Genomic DNA, 10,435 nt, shown 5'->3' on the forward strand with positions numbered 1-10,435 from the left:
TATAGTATTTTAGTCTTTCTACTTCAAAATTTCACATTTAATTCAATGTGTTACTTGTTGTTTCCTTGTAATTATTTGCAAAATTTATTAGAAACAATTTTCACTCAGAAATGGCTATGTATTCTCAGTATTTAGGGACAATATCACTGAGACCTGAAATTGGGACAGTAAGCAATTGCCTATGAACCACCTAGGACACCCTAGCAACCCCACAGTACAATGTTAACAACCACTCAGAACACTTAGCAACTGCATAGCAAGGTCCTGGCAACTTCCCAGAACACACTAGCATCCTGCTGGCAAGTTTTGCACAGGCAAGCAGCACTAAAAATCTAGCTTTCCTCGAAAACAGCAAATGCAGTAAAACTTTTGGGCTTACTTTTTAATCGGCAAGACAGAGGACATATGAAGAAAAAGAGAGGGAAAACAAAACAGACGAAATTCAAACCAGCATCTTCTCTTGAATATCCTTCAACTTTACAAACGGACAGTATGAGAATGTCTTTAGATTCCATGACTGTTTTTACCACTTTTTGATTAAAAACTTTTGACAGCCAACAGATAACATGACTCTTTTCGAGATCGACTTTAAATTCAACAGATGTGTCTGAAAAATGGCCTGTCTGAAAATAAATAAATAAAACTAAAATGTCAAGCTTAGTATACATTTTATCAAAGGAAACTTTGCGGACAATTTTTAAAGATGTACAATATTCATGTATTTGTGTTTTAAAAGACAATACAACTCAACTGATAAAATGCCAGATGATTTTATTTGATTTATGTGCTATTCAACTCCGGGGACATACTAAGGAAAGTTTTAATTCCATATTTCCCATGAGACTGCATGATAAAATACATACAATAGCCATTTTTATTCAACATGAAATTTCAATTTCAACTGCCCATATAAAAATGGATAGGGATGCACGATATATTGGCCACCATATCGGTATCGGCCGATAAATGCTCATTTTTTCTGTTATCGGTATCGGCCTGATAAGAAAATGTGGCTATTCTGTTTTATTGATCTGTGGCGTATTCATTTTGATTCTTTACACGTGTAATGATGTCCAGTGACTTGTTTGCATTATTTATGCATTATTTTATTTATTTGTAAGACTTTTTTATGACTAAATTTGGTAATGGGAGAGTAAAAATATTTTTAAAACGTACATAGGCTGCTTATGTTGAAGTGTTTGGGATGTGGCTTTTAATGATGAGACCTTTTTTGTAATCAGGCTCTCAAAAAGTATATAACAATTTGGATATAGATTTATCGGCCAACATATCGGTTATCGGCTTTCAAAAATAAAGAATAATCGGTTATCGGTATCGGCCAAAATTTTCATATCGGTGCATCCCTAAAAATGGAAATTATAACAAAAGAACCAACTTCCACTAAGCACCATATTGTGCATTCATTGTGCGTTCACAGTCTCACTAAAGACACTGTTGAGTGCTTTATGGTGCCTAATCAGTCTGGAGACAAGTATTTCTCTGCATAAACAAGTATACTTTTATGAACCTTTTTCCAGCTAAAATCTGAATTTATTGGCAATAGGCTGTCAAAATTGGGAACCACTGAAAAGCTCCTTTGGGAGGCAACAAGAGGTGGTGAAGAAAACACCTCACAAACAGTGAATCGCACACCGCTCGAAACACACGTTAAATGCAGGTTGTCAGGAGAGGTGTAAAGGCGCACAGCCCAACACCCCTGTGGCTGAACACCTCCTAGTCATTCCATCAGAGTGACACTTTCAAATACACACACACACTCACACATGATGTCATCTTCTCCCTCATGCATTCAAACACACACACACACCTTCCATAGGCACCATAGCACATTACCTCTCTCTAAACAGAGTCTCGAAGGAGATTAACTGATGCATCCTACACACAGACACTCACACTAACCCACTAAGGCATAATGACACGCATACAGTCCGTCCCCCACGACACCTCCGGGCTCTGCAGTGAAGCATGTCAAGCGAATTCCATCTGGGGAGAGGAATTTGACCTCCGACCTCTGTTTATGACCCATCAAAGGGAGGCCTGCTCATTGGTCTGGCAGAGTAATCATTTCCAGAATGGGCCACTCAAAGAGAGTGTGTTCGAGAGGGGGGGAGAGAGAGAGGAGATTTTTCAGGGAGACAGAATGCCTACAGCCGGTTATGTTAAAGGAATCAGGCTGATGATGTTCAACAGAGCTCTAAAGAGAGGCCCATGTTCAAAATGCAACTTAAACAACCTCTCAGAGAAGAAAGAAAGAAAAAAAGAAAGAAAGAAGAAAGAAACGCACAAAAAATGTTTGAAAGAAAGGATTTAAGAAATGTAGGGGGGAAAAAGTACAATTTTGCACATGGAGTTAAAGACAGTCAACACACTCATGACAAATTCGTAAAACATAGCAAAAGAAAGAAAGAAAGAAAGAGAGAAAGAAAGGATTTCATTTAGAGAAAAAAAAGTAAAATTTTGCTCAGGAGTTATAAAAAGTCATGACAATAGATAATTCGTACACCACAGCAAAATCATTAGAATTTCTTTGTGTAATGTTTAAATACTGTACATGAGAAAAATAATTTACAAAAAAGATTTACAAAAAGATTTAGGAAGAAATTTTTTTTTTACATGCAAGTTAAAGGAAGACAACAAACACATAACACCTGATAATTCATAAAAAAAATTGCAAAATCGTAAAATATTGTAAAATATTTTATTCCTCTTGCATTCACGGTTAGGGTTAGAGGTTAGACTATATCGCTAGGTTAACTTGTGTGATTTCTTACGATTTCCCCATCTTGTGTGAATTATTATCAATTCTCACGAAATCAGATTTTGGAAGATGAGGAATTAAGACATAATAAAGGTGTGTTCACACTGACAGCAATTTGCAGTAAAAAACTAAACAAAAAAAACAACAACTGAAAGTCATTAATTTTAAGATTTCACAACAGCAACCACTGATACAACAAGTTGAGCTGAGTTTGAAGGTTTATGCAATTGAGCAGGTACATAATCTATCAATGGGACTAAGATAAGCGCAAATGAAAGAAAGTGTACTAGCAAGAAACTTCCAAGCATTAGCTTATCAATGCAAACACACCTTGAGAGAGCAAAAATGAATATACTATATGTGGTATGTCATGATTACTAACTTATTCAATTGAATATGGGAAAACATTACATTTAATTTCCGTTCAAACCCATCTCATTTTCCCCTGCATCTGTATGGACTTTTTAGAGTACACTCATTTGATGCTGTTGTTGGCATAATCACCTTCTTAAAAAGAATCAGCCCATTCCTTCATTTGCTGTCTCTCAGACTGCTGGAAAAACATGATTAGCTGCTAGAAACATGATTAATGATTTCTGTTTCCCGAGCTGCTGCTCTGTCAGGAAGCATCATTACTGAATGAGAAGTTTGCTGGGCTCCCAAGAAGCCTGCAGTGAAAAGGAGGTCCGACATCAAAGACCACCCGTGAGGTTAGAGGTCAAGGGGCAGCGTGGATTAGAGCGACACGTCACCTCGCTTTGGGATTTCAATTAACCCTTTCACAGTCCTCTGTTACTCAGGCAACAGATAAGCCTGGCGCAACAGATCCAATGCGCTGGTTTCTCTCACCCGGATTAGACCTAATCCTAAAAGAAAACCAACTCACAAAGCGAGCTCCAAATCAAACCCGCTTTTAGCCCAAAACCAGCCAAGCAAAGATCACCAGCAGCCAAAATTACAAAGCAAAGGTCCCAATCTATAATGCCAGAATGAACCACAAGTGAAAACAGTTGAGATTATGAGGTCAACTATCTAAATCCATTCTGGCTGTATTAAAGGTTGAACATTACCGAGAGAGATCAATACACACCGTCTTTTAATGAGATATTAATTAAGAGGCAACTGAACACTAGGATCTTGACTTAACAAGCTCAACGCTCTTATTAAAACCAATTCAATATCATGAAATATTACATCTATCAATCTATGAAGAGAAAGCTTTATCGATTGGCTGAAACAACTTCACAGAGCGCTGCACCATATCTTATGTACACTGTACAGTTGCTTACGCATTGAAAACGCACCTATATGGCTACCATTGACCTCTTGAAAGGTCTTTTGGAGCGTCTGTGTTCCTCTCAGAGGGACGTTCCCTTGGGCCCCATCACTTTTAGTCTTACTTACATGGCCAGTCTAGAGATCTTGCATTATTTAACTGGCTTTCAGTACACAAACCACAACTGCCTGAGGAAGTGCTTCAGTGGCAGTATCCAAGGAGAGACGGCGGCCAAATGAAATGAACCAGACAGTAAATAGTCTATTATTGAGTTCACACTGCTTATACCATAAGGAGGAATCACAGAAAGCAAAGCTGAACGGACCATGAAGAACAGAAAGGTAAGAAACATAGCTATTTCGCACATACCGCCCAAATGAACTTATGCAAACACGTGGCTATTCTTATTACTAATTTCGCATTGCCTAAAGATAAGCTTCCAGAGTCGCTTTCATCAAAAAGGGGGAAATAAACACACGATTCAAACCAAACCTGAAGGGATGCGTTGTGAGAGACGCCTTTGAATACAGCAAAAAGAAATTTGGCTCAGAGATGCTGCCAGTCTGTGACTTCCATTACAAGAGGCCTAAAGCCCTTCTCGATACAAAACAGGCGAGCGAAAAGGAAAAACACTACGGCACCAGTTAATAATACCCTTAACAGCTGGTTTGGCATCAGTGAAACCTACCCTATGCTTAACATAATACATTGTGAGTGCCATGACAATGCTATCCAGGATCAGTTGTAGGGGCCATAGAAAACTCCTCAGAGGGTGGTGGTAAAGCTGTAGTCTGCAAGCAGATGGCAGATAGCATTGATCGGATCCAAGCCCCGATAAGGCTGAGGGATAGATGTGACGTCCTGGAAACTAGAAAGGAGAGGTGAGTGGAAAGGTCTCTCCACCCCGTCCCAAAAGAGAAATCCACACCACTGACTGGTATTGACGTACATTAACGGTCCCAGATGTTGTAATTTAATTCTAACAGCGTGTATCACTAATAATGCTAACTGATGTAATGTTCAATATGCATAAAGGGGTCAGGGGCTGACCCAAGATGGGCGAAGGCTGCATAAGCTCATTCGAGGGCCCTTGACACTTTCATTCATGATGGTATGTGACCTGACAATGAGGTCAAAGGTCACACTTGGTATTTCAAGCACCAGTCGAATAGTTGGGGCAAACTCAGGAAACTGGGTTAAGAGGTTGGTTCTTTAGCGAGAAGGGAAAATAGTGTCTGTGATGGAGAGAGCACATCACTTACCTATTCCTAGAATACGATGCAATGTAATACTGTTCAGCGGTTAAATTATATGCTGCTGACTCATGTTTTCTGAAATGAGATACGCTTGGTCATGGTCAAGCTTCATTGGTCAAGCTTCTAATCTCACTACCGGCCCCATATTCTGACAGCAAAACAAGAAATACAGTAGCTCTACACAAAGGTAGAAGTGGAAATGTTTTTTCCCGCCTAAATCAGCCGTTAGTTCTTTTATTTTGATGGGCGGTGGAAAAGAAAGAGAGCTGGAAAAACACTAGAAGAACGAGAGCTCATCATTGCTGTCCTGACATCATGAGTGGCACTGATCCTACACTGAGGTTCCCAGCTGAGACCTCCAGTCTGCTGAGGGAGCGGGAAAAGCTGTATCTCCTCTGGAAGACAGCCATGACAAACAAAACATGGCCTGACCCTTCAATCTCCAAACCCTGCTCAAGCCAAAGCACTATTTATACGCACTCAATAACTCAGTAAAAGGAAATGGTAATGAATTCGACATAACAGCGCTCTTTGCACGTCGTACCAAGGCACTAAAAATATACAACAGAGCAGGTTGCTAATAAGACTGATCAAATATAAAATGGAAGCCTAATCTCTATTCCTGTCATATTCCTATGGCATGAAGTATCTAAATATCACACGCTTTCTCAGAGGGATAACCATCTGCCAGCCTTCGGCGCACACTTATATAAACGTACATACTAGAAGAAAAGTCAACGGAGAAACAATTTTATTATCTCGTCCTCTGATCTGATACAGTCAGCTTCAAAACACTTCAGGCCTGACTGCCTTTATTGTGTGAGTTTGACGTCTCTGCAGATTTGAGGTGCAGAAAGAGCTGATAATGGATTGGAAGGGTAAATTAAATAACTTGTGTTTTATGATAAACTCAATCAAAAAACTATCATTGTCTGTCCTAGGAGTGATATTGAAGGAAACTAAAAAGACAAGTAATGAGAATCTACAAGCCTGCTATTCAAGAAAAAGAAAAATGAAACTGCAAACTGGCAGTTAAAGCTGATAAATTTGTAGGGGAGATGCTTTCGGGCAAGATTATTAGTTAATAATCGTTGAATGTATGGAAGGCCAGGGCTAGCTGTCACATGGGCAATATTACAGTTTCTGAGTCAAAAGTCAAGAGGTTTGTATTTTCCTTTAAAACATCTACTTCAAAATCCCCCAAAAATATAACTTTAAATTAATATTAATAAACTAGTAATATTAAATTGTTTTGTTTTTTTCGAAAACACAAAAACACCATTGGGGCAAGTTGTCACAAAAGGTAAACTGTATATAGACCTATTTATACATCTTTAAGACTTTAAGGCGATGTCCAATACAGAAATTGACTTTCAAAAATGAGCCAACCTTATGTAATATTTACTAGAACAAAAGGTGTGACAACTAGCCCCGGTCTCCACTATTATAAATGTAACTGACTACAAATGCTCTAATTGTGACGTACTGTAACGTGTGGGAAAAGGCGCCAAAAGTGTCTCAGCACACAGCGCCTCGTGTAGAGTGGGCACGGAGCTTTAATACAGCCCACTCCACACCGGCAGAGAGACTCGAGAGGAGGCTGGCACTGACAAGCTCGAAGGTGAGGATGTCAGGGATATTTAAAACATCCGTCAATCACGGCAAAGGCCGAGTGCGCGGAACATAACGACTCAAAGCGAGATTAATTCTGACATGGCGCACTTCGTTTCACACAGAGGCGAACCACTTTGACATAAAGGTGGACGTTTACGCCTATAACGTTGAGATTCATGCTATAACATCACTTCATAAGACAAACTCCATCAAACTACCAGAGACTCTTATTGGTAGTATGATACGAGTGCCACATACGCAAAGTCTGTAGCTGTAGTTTGTTCACTGGATTACTTCGGAAAAACAAGCGTTTATCCAAATGTATTGAATTAGATTATATCAATTTAAAAATACACCGGTGGTTATAGATAACATCAGACCCAACTTTTATGAGCCGATTGTGAATCAAAAACATACAGCATACAGTGTGGTGCGATTCCCCCAAAAAATCATTTTTAGCTGATTCCTTTTAGTGAAACATGAACAATTGTCCAACGAATGAGTCTTATTAGTCTCTTTTTTGTAACTCAAATATGCATGAGCTGTGTAAACAGTTATATTCAGTCAATGAGCAAATTAAATATATTAATACATTTTGTTCGCAGCTTCAATAGATCATCGAGTTAGTTCCAATAATTGCTAGAAAACCTGCGTAAACAAAGTTTTTGCAAGACTTATTACATTTAAATCTGAAGCTCTCATCATTTGTCAACAGAGCGCTATGGACAGGTAAACGTGGATTCATTTTTCCAAATATTTCTTTCTCAGAAGTACTAAAAGATTCGACAGTGCGTCCGTTAAGAAATGCGAACCGTTAAGAAGAATCGGAACCAGAATCGCTCGATTCCTTAGAATTTCCATCACCTATAAAAGAAACATACCATACCGTGAGCTACTTCAAGAATGCAACTGAAATGAAACGGCATCACTACGACCCATTCGTTATGCTCAAAAGGCACGTGTTTTATATAGGCAACAAACTCTCTGTAATATGGAAACAAGTGTTTAAAACACGTAACTTTTAGAGAGATGACGCGCACTCGCAGTTGTCTGCTTATTTCACCACAATAAACCTTTAAGTCCAGTTACGAGTGATGCTGACTGGGTGGTTGAAGTGTACGTTTAAACGACCAATTTTCGATACATGTTTTGTGATTAGGCTATTCACCGACTTCTCTCATGCAACACATTTACGTTCTAAATACACGTAGGCTATTCTTTCCAACATGAAGCTCTTTTCAATTATATGAAAAACCAAAGCCAGTATCGATCCCTCTGTGGAAGGACGCCGAGCTGGAATGCTCAAAAACGTAATCTTTCAGCTCACTTACTGCAAGCAAACACAGACGAGTCTACTTTTTTTCTTGAAATCATTATTAAAAGCAAAACATCACGTTAAAATGTGTAATAAAAATACTTTACTGTCAGCTTCCAGTGAATGAAGCAGAACATCTCGGGCATGCACAAAATAAGCATATAAACACACAGTACCTTCGACTGTCAAACAGTTTCCCGCCTCACCGAAGAAAATATATTAGTGTCTGCTCAACCAAATGTCATTTAATCGTAATAAAGATTCTGAGATTTGAATTCATCTAAAGGACCTTTACAGTGAAGACTATGTAGATATTACATTGCAATTAGAAATTCGTCTAATCGTAGATTAGAGAGATTGTCTCTCCTGCAGCCCAACAGTTCTAACCTACATCCAATTTTGCCGAATTCCCTTCTGAATTAGTCTTGGCGAGAATTTACAGACAGCCAACCCACATACTGTCACATTGATACTGACAATCCAAATAACTGAACAACTGAGAGGTGTTGGACAAAGCCTGGTTTATATATTTAAACACACCAAACCTCCCTCCCTATGCAGTTAAGCGTATACCTAAAAGTGTGATATGCAGTAGTAGTAAACTGAGCTATCCAACAAACGCATCGTTTACATTCTGCATATTCCCAGAGAACGCCCCTGTACCCACATAACCTGCTTGTTACTTATTTCAGTAAAGCAATTAAACCACAGGGAATCTAACCAAGTTAGTCATCCACTATTGCTGCTCAATGCAGATATCTTCTTGTTTAATGCGTCAGTTAATAGACACTGAGGTGTCAACCCGCATATAAAATGTTCAGATCGCTCTACTCGGCTGTTCCGACGCAATCAAGTATCGATACATTCTCTGTGAACGCCGAAGATAACAGCGCTCGACACGCATCCGAGCTCAAAAAAATGCATTTCCCCCAAAAACAAACTGCTTTGAAAAGTCACGCCTGTGCGTAAAGAACAGAGGTTACTTACTTGTGCTCTTTATGCCTTGGTTTATTATCCTCGCCATGCGTAAAATCTCAAACTTGAGTACATTTTCTCGGCAGCAGTGTGTAAAGCTCCGCTTGCACTTTCCGAGAGTGAAGATTCTCAGCACGGCATGAATGAGGAGGAATGCGGTCCGCGCGTCCTGATCGAGACGCAGCCTCGTTTTGAGTCTCAGGGAACGCGCTGCCTGATACATATATCTCGCGTCGCGGCCAGGCGGCGACATTGAGCGCGTTGGAGCCTGTGTGGTGAAATATACAGTTAGTCTGTAGTCTTGAATACCGGTCCGTTGCACCACCTGTCGATGTATCTAAGCACATTTATTACAATCACACAGACGACTGTTTGTTTGTCTTTTGTGCATGTCAGCCAAGCATAAAGTAAAAGCTATGTATAAAATAGATTTAGATGAGTACTGTAATACCTCCATTAATCTAAGCAATTAGAAATTAGACAACATAATTAAATATTCCCTATATGTGTGTTTTTTAATAAAAATGTTTAAATGAAATGGAGGGTTGTAGGCTTACAATAATTATTTTGAACAATTATAGGTTTCAACGGGCTTTTTAAACATCTGTAATGATAAAAAAAAATATATATATATATATATATATATATATATGTATATATATATATTACAAGTACACGTTTTTCACCTGCCACCAAATAGACCTTGACGAACAGTAGTCACGTTGGCGAGATGAAGTAAATATAGCAACCGTACACTGTCGAAATGCTCTCCATTGTGATCAGTTTCTGTCTGTATGTCAATATATATATAGTAAGGGGGACAATAAGGGAACCTTGACATAAATGTGTGACCAGACCAGAACACAAACATATAAAACATAATAAACAATTATTTAAAAACAATACTTTGCCAAAAAAAGATAGTATCCATCCAATATTTACTTTATATGGTATTATAAATCCTTCGATTACAGTGAGGTTAGGTTCTTGTTTGACCAGTGATAGACAAAGACCATGTTATGTTAGATTGTATTTGACCACCCGCTGAGCTTTACAATCCCATCATCCTACTGCACACATAACCTTCCTCAGAAAGAAACCAAAGCTTCTCTGATAAACACTGTGGATTCAGGATCAAACTTGCACACCCACTGGCAAATCCACTGCTAGACTGAAGATGAAGTCTGAATGCACAAACAAGGCTGTCAGAACAGGCAAAA

The 10,435-nt window shown here is 38.9% G+C and overlaps 1 protein-coding gene across 1 annotated transcript in view; it reads right to left on the minus strand.

Moving 5' to 3' along the window:
* LOC107594031 (plexin-A1-like) overlaps positions 1–9,389 on the minus strand; it is a 235,444-nt gene extending 226,055 nt beyond the window's left edge. The window contains exon 1 of the mRNA XM_016283960.1: positions 9,228–9,389. The gene's annotated coding sequence lies outside the window, so the exon portion shown is untranslated. The remainder of the gene's footprint in view (positions 1–9,227) is intronic.
* Between the last annotated feature and the right edge of the window lie 1,046 nt (positions 9,390–10,435).

Source organism: Sinocyclocheilus grahami, unplaced genomic scaffold, assembly GCF_001515645.1.
Source record: "Sinocyclocheilus grahami isolate Dianchi unplaced genomic scaffold, SAMN03320097.WGS_v1.1 scaffold178.1, whole genome shotgun sequence".
Lineage (NCBI taxonomy): Eukaryota > Metazoa > Chordata > Actinopteri > Cypriniformes > Cyprinidae > Sinocyclocheilus > Sinocyclocheilus grahami.